The 17,435-nt window shown below is 52.9% G+C and overlaps 1 pseudogene; it reads left to right on the top strand.

Moving 5' to 3' along the window:
* Positions 1–10,937: 10,937 nt before the first annotated feature.
* LOC136790697 (cytochrome c oxidase subunit 3-like) lies at positions 10,938–12,571 on the top strand (annotated as a pseudogene).
* Positions 12,572–17,435: the final 4,864 nt, after the last annotated feature.

Below are 17,435 nucleotides of genomic sequence, written 5' to 3'. Positions count from 1 at the left end.
TTCCTATGCTCAGGGTCTATCATCCACAACCTAAACGGAGAACAAGATATCCGAAAGATAGGAGGCCTACAGAAAATACTCCCAGTCACTACTTCCTGCCTAACCATCGGAAACCTGGCGCTGATAGGAACCCCATTCCTAGCCGGATTCTACTCAAAAGACCTCATCATCGAAAGCTTAAACACATCATACCTAAATACTTGAGCCCTACTCCTAACCCTTATAGCCACAGCATTCACCGCAACCTACAGCATCCGCATAACCATCCTAGTCCAAGCTGGACAAACCCGAATCCCCCCAATAGTATCAATAAACGAAAACAACCCACTAATCACCGCCCCCCTAACCCGACTCGCCCTAGGCAGCATTACAGCAGGAATAATCATTACCTCTTTCATCACACCAACCAAAACCCCCCCAATAACCATACCCCTTATCACCAAAACTGCTGCCATCCTCATAACAATCCTAGGAATCATCCTAGCCCTAGAACTATCGAACATAACACACACCCTCACTCACCCCAAACCAAACCCCCTCATAAACTTCTCCTCTGCATTAGGGTACTTCAACCCCCTAGTACACCGATTCTTCTCCAAAAACCTACTAGAAAAGGGACAAAACATTGCCCTACACTTGATCGACCTCTCCTGACTCAAAAAAATAGGGCCAGAGGGCCTTGCTGAACTACAAGTAGCCGCAAGCAAAGCCGCAACCTCAATACACACAGGGCTAATTAAGGCCTACCTAGGATCCTTCGCCCTCTCCATCCTGGTAATAATCCTAATAACACACAGACTCACTAATGGCCTCTAACATCCGCAAATCCCATCCCCTACTAAAAATAATCAACAACTCCCTAATCGACCTACCTGCCCCCTCCAACATCTCTGCCTGATGAAACTTCGGCTCCCTTCTAGCCATCTGCTTAGCCACACAAATCCTAACAGGCCTGCTACTAGCCATACACTACACCGCAGACACTTCACTCGCCTCTGGCCTCCAGTCTCTGGAGTAACTGCAGTGCATCCCCACTGGTGCCAAAGCACTCTCTGGACTCCCGGCACAGCATCCCCAGTGGTGCCAGTGCACTCTCTGGACTCACTGCAGTGCATCCCCAGTGGTGCCAGTGCACTCTCTGGAGTCACATCACTGCATCCCCAGTGGTGCCAGTGCACTCTCTGGACTCACTGAAGTGCATCCCCACTGGTGCCAGTGCACTCTCTGGACTCACTGAAGTGCATTCTCAGTGGTGCCAGTGCACTCTCTGGACTCACTGCAGTGCATCCCCAGTGGTGCCAGTACACTCACTGGACTCACTGCACTGCATCCCCAGTGGTGCCAGTGCACTCTCTGGACTCACTAAACTGCATCACCAGTGGTGCCTCTGCACTCTCTGGACTCACTGCACTGCTTCCCCAGTGGTGCCAGTGCACTCACTGGACTCACTGCAGTGCATCCCCACTGGTGCCAGTGCACTCTCTGGGCTCACTGCAGTGCATCCCCAGTGGTGCCAGTGCACTCTCTGGACTCACTGCACTGCATCCCCAGTGGTGCCTGTGCGCTCTCTGGAGTCACAGCACTGCATCCCCAGTGGTGCCAGTGCAATCTCTGGACTCACTGCACTGCATCCCCAGTGGTGCCAGTGCACTCTCTGGACTCACTGAAGTGCATTCTCAGTGGTGCCAGTGCACTCTCTGGACTCACTGCACTGCATCCCCAGTGGTGCCAGTGCACTCTCTGGACTCACTGAACTGCATCCCCAGTGGTGCCAGTGCACTCTCTGGACTCACTGCAGTGCATCCCCAGTGCTGCCAGTGCACTCTCTGGACTCACTGCACTGCATCCCTAGTGGTGCCACTGCACTCTCTGGACTCACTGCACTGCTTCCCCAGTGGTGCCAGTGCACTCTCTGGACTCACTGCACTGCATCCCCAGTGGTGCCAGTGCACTCACTGGACTCACTGCAGTGCATCCCCACTGGTGCCAGTGCACTCTCTGGACTCACTGCACTGCATCCCCAGTGGTGCCAGTGCACTCTCTGGACTCACTGCACTGCATCCCCAGTGGTTCCAGCGCACTCTCTGGACTCACTGCACTGCATCCCCAGTGGTGCTAGTGCACTCTGTGGACTCACTGCAGTGCATCCCCAGTGGTGCCAGTGCAAGCTCTGGACTCACTGAAGTGCATTCTCAGTGGTGCCAGTGCACTCTCTGGACTCACTTCAGTGCATCCCCAGTGGTGCCAGTACACTCTCTGGACTCACTGCAGTGCATCCCCAGTGGTGCCAGTGCACTCTCTGGACTCACTGCAGTGCATCCCCAGTGGAGCCAGTCCACTCTCTGGACTCACTGCAGTGCATCCGCAGTGGTGCCTTTGCACTCTCTGGACTCACTGCACTGCATCTCCAGTGGTGCCAGTGCACTCTCTGGACTCACTGCACTGCATCCCCAGTGCTGCCAGTGCACTCTCTTGAGTCACTGCACTGCATCCCCTGTGGTGCAAGAGCACTCTCTGGACTCACAGCAGTGCATCACCAGTGGTGCCAGTGCACTCTCTGGACTCACTGCACTGCATCCCCAGTGGTGCCAGTGCACTCTCTGGACTCACTGCACTGCATCCCCAGTGGTGCTAGTGCACTGTGTGGACTCACTGTACTGCATCCCCAGTGGTGCCAGTGCAATCTCTGGACTCACTGCAGTGCATCCCCAGTGGTGCCAGTGCACTCTCAGGACTCACTGCACTGCATCCCCAGTGGTGCCAGTGCACTCTCTGGACTCACTGCACTGCATCCCCAGTAGTGACAGTGCACTCTCTGGACTCACTGCAGTGCATCCCCACTGGTGCCAGTGCACTCTCTGGACTCACTGCACTGCATCCCCAGTGGTGCCAGTGCACTCTCTGGACTCACTGCACTGCATCCCCAGTGGTGCCAGTGCACTCAATGTACTCACTGCACTGCATCCCCAGTGGTGCCAGTGCACTCTGTGGACTCACTGAAGTGCATCCCCAGTGGTGACAGTGCACTCTCTGGACTCACTGCAGTGCATCCCCAGTGGTGCCAGTGCACTCTCTGGACTCACTGCAGTGCATCCCCACTGGTGCCAGTGCACTCTCTGGACTCACTGCACTGCATCCCCAGTGGTGCCAGTGCAGTCTCTGGAGTAACTGCAGTGCATCCCCACTGGTGCCAAAGCACTCTCTGGACTCACTGCAGTGCATCCCCAGTGGTGCCACTGCACTCTCTGGACTCACTGCAGTGCATCTCCAGTGGTGCCAGTGCACTCTCTGGACTCATTGAAGTGCATTCTCAGTGGTGCCAGTGCACTCTCTGGACTCACTGCAGTGCATCCCCAGTGGTGCCAGTACACTCACTGGACTCACTGCACTGCATCCCCAGTGGTGCCAGTGCACTCTCTGGACTCACTAAACTGCATCCCCAGTGGTGCCACTGCACTCTCTGGACTCACTGCACTGCATCCCCAGTGGTTCCAGCGCACTCTCTGGACTCACTGCACTGCATCCCCAGTGGTGCTAGTGCACTCTGTGGACTCACTGCAGTGCATCCACAGTGGTGCCAGTGCACTCTCTGGACTCACTGAAGTGCATTCTCAGTGGTGCCAGTGCACTCTCTGGACTCACTTCAGTGCATCCCCAGTGGTGCCAGTACACTCTCTGGACTCACTGCAGTGCATCCCCAGTGGTGCCAGTGCACTCTCTGGACTCACTGCAGTGCATCCCCAGTGGAGCCAGTGCACTCTCTGGACTCACTGCAGTGCATCCGCAGTGGTGCCATTGCACTCTCTGGACTCACTGCACTGCATCTCCAGTGGTGCCAGTGCACTCTCTGGACTCACTGCACTGCATCCCCAGTGCTGCCAGTGCACTCTCTTGAGTCACTGCACTGCATCCCCTGTGGTGCAAGAGCACTCTCTGGACTCACAGCAGTGCATCCCCAGTGGTGCCAGTGCACTCTCTGGACTCACTGCACTGCATCCCCAGTGGTGCCAGTGCACTCTCTGGACTCACTGCACTGCATCCCCAGTGGTGCTAGTGCACTGTGTGGACTCACTGTACTGCATCCCCAGTGGTGCCAGTGCAATCTCTGGACTCACTGCAGTGCATCCCCAGTGGTGCCAGTGCACTCTCAGGACTCACTGCACTGCATCCCCAGAGGTGCCAGTGCACTCTCTGGACTCACTGCACTGCATCCCCAGTAGTGACAGTGCACTCTCTGGACTCACTGCAGTGCATCCCCAGTGGTGCCAGTGCACTCTCTGGACTCACTGCACTGCATCCCCAGTGGTGCCAGTGCACTCTCTGGACTCACTGCACTGCATCCCCAGTGGTGCCAGTGCACTCACTGGACTCACTGCACTGCATCCCCAGTGGTGCCAGTGCACTCTGTGGACTCACTGAAGTGCATCCCCAGTGGTGACAGTGCACTCTCTGGACTCACTGCAGTGCATCCCCAGTGGTGCCAGTGCACTCTCTGGACTCACTGCAGTGCATCCCCACTGGTGCCAGTGCACTCTCTGGACTCACTGCACTGCATCCCCAGTGGTGCCAGTGCAGTCTCTGGAGTAACTGCAGTGCATCCCCACTGGTGCCAAAGCACTCTCTGGACTCACTGCAGTGCATCCCCAGTGGTGCCACTGCACTCTCTGGACTCACTGCAGTGCATCTCCAGTGGTGCCAGTGCACTCTCTGGACTCATTGAAGTGCATTCTCAGTGGTGCCAGTGCACTCTCTGGACTCACTGCAGTGCATCCCCAGTGGTGCCAGTATACTCACTGGACTCACTGCACTGCATCCCCAGTGGTGCCAGTGCACTCTCTGGACTCACTAAACTGCATCCCCAGTGGTGCCACTGCACTCTCTGGACTCACTGCACTGCATCCCCAGTGGTTCCAGCGCACTCTCTGGACTCACTGCACTGCATCCCCAGTGGTGCTAGTGCACTCTGTGGACTCACTGCAGTGCATCCACAGTGGTGCCAGTGCACTCTCTGGACTCACTGAAGTGCATTCTCAGTGGTGCCAGTGCACTCTCTGGACTCACTTCAGTGCATCCCCAGTGGTGCCAGTACACTCTCTGGACTCACTGCAGTGCATCCCCAGTGGTGCCAGTGCACTCTCTGGACTCACTGCAGTGCATCCCCAGTGGAGCCAGTGCACTCTCTGGACTCACTGCAGTGCATCCGCAGTGGTGCCATTGCACTCTCTGGACTCACTGCACTGCATCTCCAGTGGTGCCAGTGCACTCTCTGGACTCACTGCACTGCATCCCCAGTGCTGCCAGTGCACTCTCTTGAGTCACTGCACTGCATCCCCTGTGGTGCAAGAGCACTCTCTGGACTCACAGCAGTGCATCCCCAGTGGTGCCAGTGCACTCTCTGGACTCACTGCACTGCATCCCCAGTGGTGCCAGTGCACTCTCTGGACTCACTGCACTGCATCCCCAGTGGTGCTAGTGCACTGTGTGGACTCACTGTACTGCATCCCCAGTGGTGCCAGTGCAATCTCTGGACTCACTGCAGTGCATCCCCAGTGGTGCCAGTGCACTCTCAGGACTCACTGCACTGCATCCCCAGTGGTGCCAGTGCACTCTCTGGACTCACTGCACTGCATCCCCAGTAGTGACAGTGCACTCTCTGGACTCACTGCAGTGCATCCCCAGTGGTGCCAGTGCACTCTCTGGACTCACTGCACTGCATCCCCAGTGGTGCCAGTGCACTCTCTGGACTCACTGCACTGCATCCCCAGTGGTGCCAGTGCACTCACTGGACTCACTGCACTGCATCCCCAGTGGTGCCAGTGCACTCTGTGGACTCACTGAAGTGCATCCCCAGTGGTGACAGTGCACTCTCTGGACTCACTGCAGTGCATCCCCAGTGGTGCCAGTGCACTCTCTGGACTCACTGCAGTGCATCCCCACTGGTGCCAGTGCACTCTCTGGACTCACTGCACTGCATCCCCAGTGGTGCCAGTGCAATCTCTGGAGTAACTGCAGTGCATCCCCACTGGTGCCAAAGCACTCTCTGGACTCACTGCAGTGCATCCCCAGTGGTGCCACTGCACTCTCTGGACTCACTGCAGTGCATCCCCAGTGGTGCCAGTGCACTCTCTGGACTCATTGAAGTGCATTCTCAGTGGTGCCAGTGCACTCTCTGGACTCACTGCAGTGCATCCCCAGTGGTGCCAGTACACTCTTGGACTCACTGCACTGCATCCCCAGTGGTGCCAGTGCACTCTCTGGACTCACTAAACTGCATCCCCAGTGGTGCCACTGCACTCTCTGGACTCACTGCACTGCATCCCCAGTGGTGCCAGTGCACTCTCTGGACTCACTGCAGTGCATCCCCAGTAGTGCCACTGCACTCTCTGGACTCACTGCAGTGCATCCCCAGTGGTGCCAGTGCACTCTCTGGACTCACTGCAGTGCATCCCCAGTGGTGCAAGTACACTCACTGGACTCACTGCAGTGCATCCCCAGTGGTGCCAGTGCACTCTCTGGACTCACTAAACTGCATTACCAGTGGTGCCACTGCACTCTCTGGACTCACTGCACTGCTTCCCCAGTGGTGCCAGTGCACTCACTGGACTGACTGCAGTGCATCCCCACTGGTGCCAGTGCACTCTCTGGACTCACTGCACTGCTTCCCCAGTGGTGCCAGTGCACTCTCTGGAGTCACTGCACTGCATCCCCAGTAGTGACAGTGCACTCTCTGGACTCACTGCAGTGCATCCCCAGTGGTGCCAGTGCACTCTCTGGACTCACTGCACTGCTTCCCCAGTGTTTCCAGTGCACTCTTTCGAGTCACGGCAGTGCATCCCCAGTGGTGCCAGTGCACTCTCTGGACTCACTGCAGTGCATCCCCAGTGGTGCCAGTGCACTCTCTGGAGTCACTGCAGTGCATCCCCAGTGGTGCCAGTGCGCTCTCTGGAGTCACAGCACTGCATCCCCAGTGGTGCCAGTGCACTCTCTGGACTCACTGCACTGCATCCCCAGTGGTGCCAGTGCACTCTCTGGACTCACTGAAGTGCATTCTCTGTGGTGCCAGTGCACTCTCTGGACTCACTGCACTGCATCCCCAGTGGTGCCAGTGCACTCTCTGGACTCACTGAAGTGCATTATCAGTGGTGCCAGTGCACTCTCTGGACTCACTGCACTGCATCCCCAGTAGTGACAGTGCACTCTCTGGACTCACTGCAGTGCATCCCCAGTGGGGCCAGTGCACTCTCTGGACTCACTGCGCTGCATCCCCAGTGGTGCCAGTGCACTCTCTGGACTCACTGCACTGCATCGCCAGTGCACTCTCAGGACTCACTGCAGTGCATCCCCAGTGGTGCCAGTGCACTCTCTGGACTCACTGCACTGCATCCCCAATGGTGCCAGTGCACTCTCTGGACTCACTGCACTGCACCCCAATGCTGCCAGTGCACTCTCTGGCGTCACTGCACTGCATCCCCCGTGGTGCAAGTGCAGTCTCTGGACTCACTGGAGTGCATCACCTGTGGTGCCAGTGCACTCTCTGGACTCACTGCACTGCATCCCCAGTGGTGCCAGTGCACTCTCTGGACTCACTGCACTGCATCACCTGTGGTGCCAGTGCACTCTCTGGACTCACTGTACTGCACCCCCAGTGGTGCCAGTGCACTCACTGGACTCACTGCACTGCATCACAGGTGGTGCCAGTGCACTCTCTGGACTCACTGCAGTGAATCCCCGGTGGTGCCAGTGTACTCTCTGCAGTCACTGCGCTGCATCCCCAGTGGTGCCAGTGCACTCACTGGACTCACTGCACTGCATCCCCAGTGGTGCCAGTGCAATCTCTGGGCTCACTGCAGTGCATCCCCAGTGGTGCCAGTGCACTCTCTGGACTCACTGCACTGCATCCCCAGTGGTGCCAATGCACTCTCTGGACTCACTGCACTGCATCCCCAGTGGTGCCAGTGCACTCTCTGGACTCACTGCACTGCATCCCCAGTCGTGTCAGTGCACTCTCTGGACTCACTTTAGTGCATCCCCAGTGGTGCCAGTGCACTCTCTGGACTCAATGCACTGCATCCCCAGTGGTGCCAGTGCACTCTCTGGACTCAGTGCACTGCATCCCCAGTGGTGCCAGTGCAATCTCTGGACTCACTGTAGTGCATCCCCAGTGGTGCCAGTGCACTCTCTGGACTCACTGCAGTGCATCCGCAGTGGTGCCAGTGCACTCTCTGGACTCACTGTACTGCATCACCAGTGGTGCCAGTGCACTCTCTGGACTCACTGCACTGCATCCCCAGTGGTGCCAGTGCACTCTCTGGACTCACTGCACTGCAGCCCCGGTGGTGCCAGTGCACTCTCTGGACTCACTGCACTGCATCCCCAGTGGTGCCAGTGCACTCTCTGGACTCACTGCACTGCATCCCCAGTTTTGCCAGTGAAGTCTTTGGACTCACTGCACTGCATCCCCAGTGGTGCCAGTGCACTCTCTGGAGTCACTGAAGTGCATCCCCAGTGGTGCCAGTGCACTCTCTGGACTCACTGCACTGCATCCCCAGTTTTGCCAGTGAAGTCTTTGGACTCACTGCACTGCATCCCCAGTGGTGCCAGTGCACTCTCTGGAGTCACTGAAGTGCATCCCCAGTGGTGCCAGTGCACTCTCTGGACTCACTGCACTGCATGCCCAGTGGTGCCAGTGCACTCTCTGGACTCACTGCGCTGCATCCGCTCATGATCGGAGGATTCGGCAACTGAGTAGTCCCCCTCATAATCGGTGCCCCCGACATAGCATTCCCGCGAATAAACAACATAAGCTTTTGACTCCTCCCCCCATCATTCCTCCTACTACTAGTCTCATCCACTGTAGAAGCTGGCGCCGGCACAGGCTGAACTGTCTACCCTCCCCTAGCAGGTAACCTTGCCCACGCCGGAGCTTCAGTAGACCTGGCTATCTTCTCACTCCACTTAGCCGGTATCTCCTCCATCCTTGGGGCCATCAACTTTATCACCACAGCCATCAACATAAAACCCCCCGCACTCTCACAATACCAAACCCCACTATTTGTCTGATCCGTACTAATTACCGCCATCCTACTCCTTCTATCACTCCCCGTACTCGCCGCCGGTATTACAATATTACTAACTGATCGAAACCTAAACACCACATTCTTCGACCCCGCTGGAGGAGGAGACCCAATCCTGTACCAACACCTATTCTGATTCTTCGGACACCCAGAAGTCTATATTCTGATCCTACCGGGGTTCGGAATCATCTCACACGTAGTCACGTACTACTCAGGCAAAAAGGAGCCCTTCGGCTACATGGGAATAGTCTGAGCCATACTATCCATCGGCTTCCTAGGATTCATCGTCTGAGCTCACCACATGTTTACAGTAGGAATAGACGTTGATACCCGAGCCTACTTTACATCAGCCACTATAATCATTGCCATCCCTACCGGAATCAAAGTATTTAGCTGACTAGCCACCCTGCACGGAGGAACAATCAAATGAGACCCCCCCCAATACTATGAGCTCTAGGATTTATCTTCCTATTTACCATCGGAGGATTAACAGGAATCGTTCTTGCAAACTCTTCCCTAGACATCGCCCTGCACGACACGTACTACGTAGTTGCCCACTTCCACTACGTCCTATCCATAGGCGCCGTCTTTGCCATTCTAGCAGGATTTACTCACTGATTCCCACTACTCACTGGGTTTACCCTACACCAAACATGAGCAAAAGCCCACTTCGGGGTAATATTTACAAGAGTAAACCTAACGTTCTTCCCCCAGCACTTCCTAGGCCTAGCAGGAATACCCCGACGATACTCGGACTATCCCGACGCCTACACACTATGAAACACCATTTCCTCCATCGGCTCCCTAATCTCAATAGTAGCCGTAATCATACTAATATTCATCATCTGAGAAGCCTTTCCGGCCAAACGAAAAGTCCTACAACCAGAACTAACTACCACAAACGTTGAATGAATCCACGGCTGCCCTCCCCCATACCATACTTTCGAGGAACCGGCCTTCGTCCAAGTACAAGAAAGGAAGGAATCGAACCCTCACATGCTGGTTTCAAGCCAACTGCATTAACCGCTCATGCTTCTTTCTTATGAGACGTTAGTAAACCAATTACATAGCCTTGTCAAGACTAAATCACAGGTAAAAATCCTGTACATCTCATGTGGCCAACCACTCCCAACTAGGATTCCAAGACGCCTCATCACCCATCATAGAAGAACTCGTTGAATTCCACGACCACGCCCTAATCGTTGCCCTAGCTATCTGCAGCCTAGTTCTCTACCTTTTAGCCCACATACTAACAGAAAAACTCTCGTCCAATGCTGTAGACGCCCAAGAAGTAGAGCTGATCTGGACAATCCTACCTGCTATCGTCCTGGTACTCCTCGCCCTCCCATCCCTACAAATCCTCTACATAATGGACAAAATCGATGAACCAGACCTCACCCTAAAAGCCATCGGCCACCAATGATACTGAAGCTACGAATACACAGACTTCAAAGACCTATCATTCGACTCCTACATAGTGCCCACCCCAGACTTACCCAACGGCCACTTCCGACTGCTAGAAGTTGACCACCGCGTAGTTATCCCAATAGAATCCCCCATCCGCGTGATCATTACTGCAGGAGACGTACTCCACTCCTGAGCAGTCCCAACGCTCGGAGTTAAAACAGACGCAATCCCAGGCCGACTAAACCAAACTTCATTCATTACCACCCGGCCTGGGATTTTTTACGGACAATGCTCAGAAATTTGCGGGGCTAATCACAGCTACATACCCATTGTAGTAGAATCAACCCCACTCCCACATTTCGAGGCCTGATCGTCCCTTCTATCATCATCCTAATCATTAAGAAGCTATGCAACAGCACTAGCCTTTTAAGCTAGCCAAAGAGGGACTTCCCCCTCCTTAATGATATGCCACAGCTTAACCCCGCACCATGATTTTCAATCATAATTATAACCTGATTAACCCTAGCACTCCTCATCCAACCAAAACTACTAGCCTTCACCACAACCAACCCCCCATCAAATAAGACCTCCCTCACTACCAAACCCACACCATGATCCTGACCATGAACCTAAGCTTCTTTGACCAATTTTCCAGCCCCAATCTATTCGGCATCCCCTTAATCCTACTATCCCTACTCTTCCCAGCCCTACTATTCCCGTCCCCAAACAACCGATGAATCAACAACCGCCTTTCTACTATCCAAACATGACTCCTTCACCTAATCACAAAACAACTAATAGTCCCACTCGACAAAAATGGCCACAAATGAGCCATAATATTTACATCCCTAATAATCATACTTCTTACAATCAACCTTCTAGGCCTCCTTCCATATACATTCACCCCAACCACCCAACTATCTATGAACATAGCCCTAGCCTTCCCACTATGGCTCGCCACACTACTAACAGGCCTACGAAACCAACCATCAGCCTCTTTAGCCCACCTATTACCCGAAGGTACCCCTACACCCCTAATCCCCGCACTAATCCTGATCGAAACAACCAGCCTACTAATCCGCCCCCTAGCCCTCGGAGTCCGCCTTACAGCCAACCTTACAGCAGGACACTTACTCATCCAACTCATCTCTACAGCCTCCATTGCATTAATACCCACCCTTCCTGCAGTATCCATCCTAACAATAATCATCCTACTACTCCTAACCATCCTAGAAGTAGCAGTAGCCATAATCCAGGCCTACGTCTTCGTGCTCCTTCTAAGCCTATACTTACAAGAAAACATCTAATGGCACACCAAGCACACTCATACCACATAGTTGACCCAAGCCCTTGACCAATCTTCGGGGCAGCCGCCGCCCTACTCACAACCTCAGGATTAATCATGTGATTCCACTACAACTCATCCATACTACTAACCCTAGGCCTCATCTCAATACTCCTAGTAATACTCCAATGATGACGAGACATTGTACGAGAAAGCACCTTCCAAGGCCATCACACTCCCACAGTCCAAAAAGGCCTACGATACGGCATAATCCTTTTCATCACATCCGAAGCATTCTTCTTCTTAGGGTTCTTCTGAGCGTTCTTCCACTCGAGCCTGGCCCCAACCCCAGAACTAGGAGGCCAACGACCCCCAACAGGAATTAAACCACTCAACCCGATAGAAGTCCCCCTACTAAACACAGCCATCCTACTAGCCTCAGGCGTTACCGTAACGTGAGCCCATCACAGCATCACAGAAGGAAACCGAAAACACGCCATCCACGCCCTAACCCTAACGATCCTCCTGGGATTCTACTTCACAGCCCTACAAGCAATAGAATACCACGAAGCCCCATTCTCAATCGCCGATAGCGTCTACGGATCTACCTTCTTCGTTGCCACTGGATTCCACGGACTCCACGTAATCATCGGATCCTCCTTCCTGACCGTCTGCCTCTTCCGACTGATCAAGTTCCACTTTACATCAGACCACCACTTCGGATTCGAGGCAGCAGCCTGATACTGACACTTCGTAGACGTCATCTGACTATTCCTCTACATAACCATCTACTGATGAGGATCTTGCTCTTCTAGTATATTAATTACAATTGACTTCCAATCTCTAGAATCTGGTATAAACCCAGAGGAGAGCAATGAACGCACTCATGTTCATATTCGCCCTATCATCAATCCTAAGCGCCGCCCTAACCGCATTAAACTTCTGACTCGCCCAAATAAACCCCGACTCAGAGAAACTCTCACCGTACGAATGTGGATTCGACCCACTTGGATCTGCTCGATTACCATTCTCAGTCCGATTCTTCCTCAGTAGCCATCCTGTTCGTCCTATTCGACCTAGAAATCGCCCTCCTACTCCCCCTGCCATGAGCCGTCCAACTCCAATCCCCCCTAATGACCCTCACCTGAACTGTAGTGATCCTCCTTCTCCTAACACTCGGACTGGCCTACGAGTGAATTCAAGGGGGCCTAGAATGAGCAGAATAACAGAAAGTTAGTCTAACCAAAAAGATAGCTGGTTTCGACCCAGCAGATTACAGCCAACCCTGTAACTTTCTTATGTCGCCCCTACATTTAAGCTTCTACTCAGCCTTCATTTTCAGCGGACTAGGACTAGCCTTCCACCGAACCCACCTAGTATCCGCCCTACTATGCCTTGAAAGCATAATATTATCGATATTCGTAGGCCTATCAATATGATCCATCGAAAACCAAGTCTCCTCATTCACCATGGTACCAATTCTCATGCTAACCTTCTCAGCGTGTGAGGCGGGCACAGGCCTGGCCATCCTAGTAGCCTCCACCCGCACACATGGCTCCGACCATCTACACAACCTAAACCTCCTGCAATGCTAAAAATCATCCTACCCACAATCATACTTCTTCCAACAGCCCTGCTGTCTCCACCAAAATTTCTATGGACTAACACCACCTTATACAGCCTCCTAATCGCTGCCCTAAGCCTACAGTGATTAATCCCAACCTACTACCCCTACAAATTTTTATCCAACTGAACAGGAATTGACCAAATCTCATCCCCCCTCCTAGTACTATCCTGCTGACTACTCCCACTCATAATCATAGCAAGCCAAAACCACCTGCAACAAGAACCCCTACAACGCAAACGAATCTTTATCTCAACCTTAGTCGCAGTCCAGCCATTCATCCTACTAGCCTTTTCCACCACAGAACTAGCACTATTTTACATCTCATTTGAAGCAACCCTCATTCCCACCCTAATCTTAATCACCCGATGGGGGAACCAACCAGAACGCCTAAGCGCTGGCATCTACCTGCTATTCTACACGCCAGTAAGCTCTCTACCCCTGCTAATCACAATCATACACCTATACGTGAAAATTGGCACCCTGCACCTGCCAACCCTACAACTAACCCACCCAACCCTATCCACCTCATGGACAGGAATACTATCAGGTCTAGCACTGCTCATAGCATTCATAGTAAAAGCCCCACTATACGGCCTACACCTCTGACTGCCAAAAGCCCACGTAGAAGCACCCATCGCAGGCTCAATACTCCTCGCCGCCCTACTACTAAAGCTAGGAGGATACGGAATTATACGAGTCACTCTATTTATGGGCCCACTGTCCAACCTCCTGCACTACCCCTTCCTAACCCTGGCCCTATGAGGCGCCCTAATGACTAGCTCAATCTGCCTACGACAGACAGACCTAAAATCACTAATCGCTTATTCATCCGTTAGCCACATAGGCCTAGTTATCGCCGCAGGAATAATCCAAACCCACTGATCATTCTCAGGGGCAATGATCCTAATAATTTCCCATGGACTAACTTCCTCCATACTATTCTGCCTAGCCAACACAAACTATGAACGTACGCACAGCCGAATTCTACTACTCACACGAGGCCTACAACCTCTCCTACCACTCATAGCTACCTGATGATTGCTGGCCAATCTAACGAACATAGCCTTACCCCCAACAACAAACCTCATAGCAGAGCTAACCATTATAATCACCTTATTCAACTGATCTGCCTTCACGATCATCCTAACAGGAATCGCAACCCTACTAACCGCCTCCTACACCTTATTCATACTACTAATGACCCAACGAGGCTCAATCCCCTCCCACATCACATCTATGCAAAACTCAACCACGCGAGAACACCTGCTCATAACACTCCACATTATCCCAATATTCCTCCTAATCCTCAAACCCGAACTGATCTCCGGAATCCCCTCATGCAAGTATAGTTTAAACCAAACATTAGACTGTGATTCTAAGAATAGAAGTTCAAACCTTCTTACCTGCCGAGGGGAGGGTTTAACCAACAAGAGCTGCTAACTCTTACATCTGAGCCTAAAACCTCAGCCCCCTTACTTTTAAAGGATAACAGCAATCCACTGGTCTTAGGAACCACCCATCTTGGTGCAAATCCAAGTAAAAGGAGTGAACCCCACACTACTAATCAACTCCCTCACACTACTCACGCTGACAATCCTCCTAACCCCAATCATCCTGCCATTTCTATTTAAAAACTTTAAAAACACCCCACAAGCCACCACCCGCGCTGTTAAAACCGCATTCCTAATTAGCCTAGCCCCTACAACCGCATTCATCTACTCGGGAGTAGAATCTGTCACCTGCCACTGGGAGTGAAAATTCATTATAAACTTTAAAATCCCCCTGAGCCTAAAAATAGACCAATACTCAATAACATTTCTTCCAATCGCCCTATTTGTAACATGATCAATCCTACAATTCGCCATATGATACATGGCCTCAGAGCCATACGTAACAAAATTTTTCACCTACCTACTGACATTCCTAGTCGCCATACTCCTCCTAACAACCGCAAACAACATATTCCTCCTATTCGTAGGCTGGGAAGGAGTACGAATCATGTCCTTCCTTCTCATCGGCTGATGACAAGGCCGAGCAGATGCCAACACCGCCGCCCTACAAGCCGTAATCTACAACCGAATCGGAGACATCGGACTGATCCTGAGCATAGCATGACTAGCTTCAACATTCAACACCTGAGAGATCCAACAAGCCGTACACCCCCACCAAACCCCAATCCTCCCCCTCATAGGATTAATCCTCGCAGCCGCAGGAAAATCCGCCCAATTTGGACTCCACCCATGACTGCCCGCAGCAATAGAAGGCCCCACCCCAGTATCAGCCCTACTGCACTCCAGTACCATAGTAGTAGCCGGAATCTTCCTGCTCATCCGCATGCACCCCCTGCTAGCCACCAACCAGACAGCCCTAACTGCCTGCCTATGCCTAGGTGCTCTATCAACCCTATTCGCTGCCACATGCGCCCTAACCCAAAATGACATCAAAAAAATCATTGCTTTCTCAACATCCAGCCAACTAGGACTAATAATAGTCACTATCGGACTAAACCTCCCACAACTAGCCTTCCTACACATCTCAACCCATGCCTTCTTTAAAGCCATACTATTCCTATGCTCAGGGTCTATCATCCACAACCTAAACGGAGAACAAGATATCCGAAAGATAGGAGGCCTACAGAAAATACTCCCAGTCACTACTTCCTGCCTAACCATCGGAAACCTGGCGCTGATAGGAACCCCATTCCTAGCCGGATTCTACTCAAAAGACCTCATCATCGAAAGCTTAAACACATCATACCTAAATACTTGAGCCCTACTCCTAACCCTTATAGCCACAGCATTCACCGCAACCTACAGCATCCGCATAACCATCCTAGTCCAAGCTGGACAAACCCGAATCCCCCCAATAGTATCAATAAACGAAAACAACCCACTAATCACCGCCCCCCTAACCCGACTCGCCCTAGGCAGCATTACAGCAGGAATAATCATTACCTCTTTCATCACACCAACCAAAACCCCCCCAATAACCATACCCCTTATCACCAAAACTGCTGCCATCCTCATAACAATCCTAGGAATCATCCTAGCCCTAGAACTATCGAACATAACACACACCCTCACTCACCCCAAACCAAACCCCCTCATAAACTTCTCCTCTGCATTAGGGTACTTCAACCCCCTAGTACACCGATTCTTCTCCAAAAACCTACTAGAAAAGGGACAAAACATTGCCCTACACTTGATCGACCTCTCCTGACTCAAAAAAATAGGGCCAGAGGGCCTTGCTGAACTACAAGTAGCCGCAAGCAAAGCCGCAACCTCAATACACACAGGGCTAATTAAGGCCTACCTAGGATCCTTCGCCCTCTCCATCCTGGTAATAATCCTAATAACACACAGACTCACTAATGGCCTCTAACATCCGCAAATCCCATCCCCTACTAAAAATAATCAACAACTCCCTAATCGACCTACCTGCCCCCTCCAACATCTCTGCCTGATGAAACTTCGGCTCCCTTCTAGCCATCTGCTTAGCCACACAAATCCTAACAGGCCTGCTACTAGCCATACACTACACCGCAGACACTTCACTCGCCTCTGGCCTCCAGTCTCTGGAGTAACTGCAGTGCATCCCCACTGGTGCCAAAGCACTCTCTGGACTCCCGGCACCGCATCCCCAGTGGTGCCAGTGCACTCTCTGGACTCACTGCAGTGCATCCCCAGTGGTGCCAGTGCACTCTCTGGAGTCACATCACTGCATCCCCAGTGGTGCCAGTGCACTCTCTGGACTCACTGAAGTGCATCCCCACTGGTGCCAGTGCACTCTCTGGACTCACTGAAGTGCATTCTCAGTGGTGCCAGTGCACTCTCTGGACTCACTGCACTGCATCCCCAGTGGTGCCAGTACACTCTCTGCACTCACTCCACTGCATTCCCAGTGGTGCCAGTGCACTCTGTGGACTCACTGTACTGCATCCCCAGTGGTGACAGTGCACTCTCTGGACTCACTGCAGTGCATCCCCAGTGGTGCCAGTGCACTCTCTGGACTCACTGCACTGAAGCCCCAGTGGTGCCAGTGC

This window comes from Anser cygnoides, chromosome 4 (assembly GCF_040182565.1).
Source record: "Anser cygnoides isolate HZ-2024a breed goose chromosome 4, Taihu_goose_T2T_genome, whole genome shotgun sequence".
NCBI classification, from domain to species: Eukaryota; Metazoa; Chordata; class Aves; order Anseriformes; family Anatidae; genus Anser; species Anser cygnoides.
This window is presented reverse-complemented; position numbering and strand designations above follow the sequence as displayed.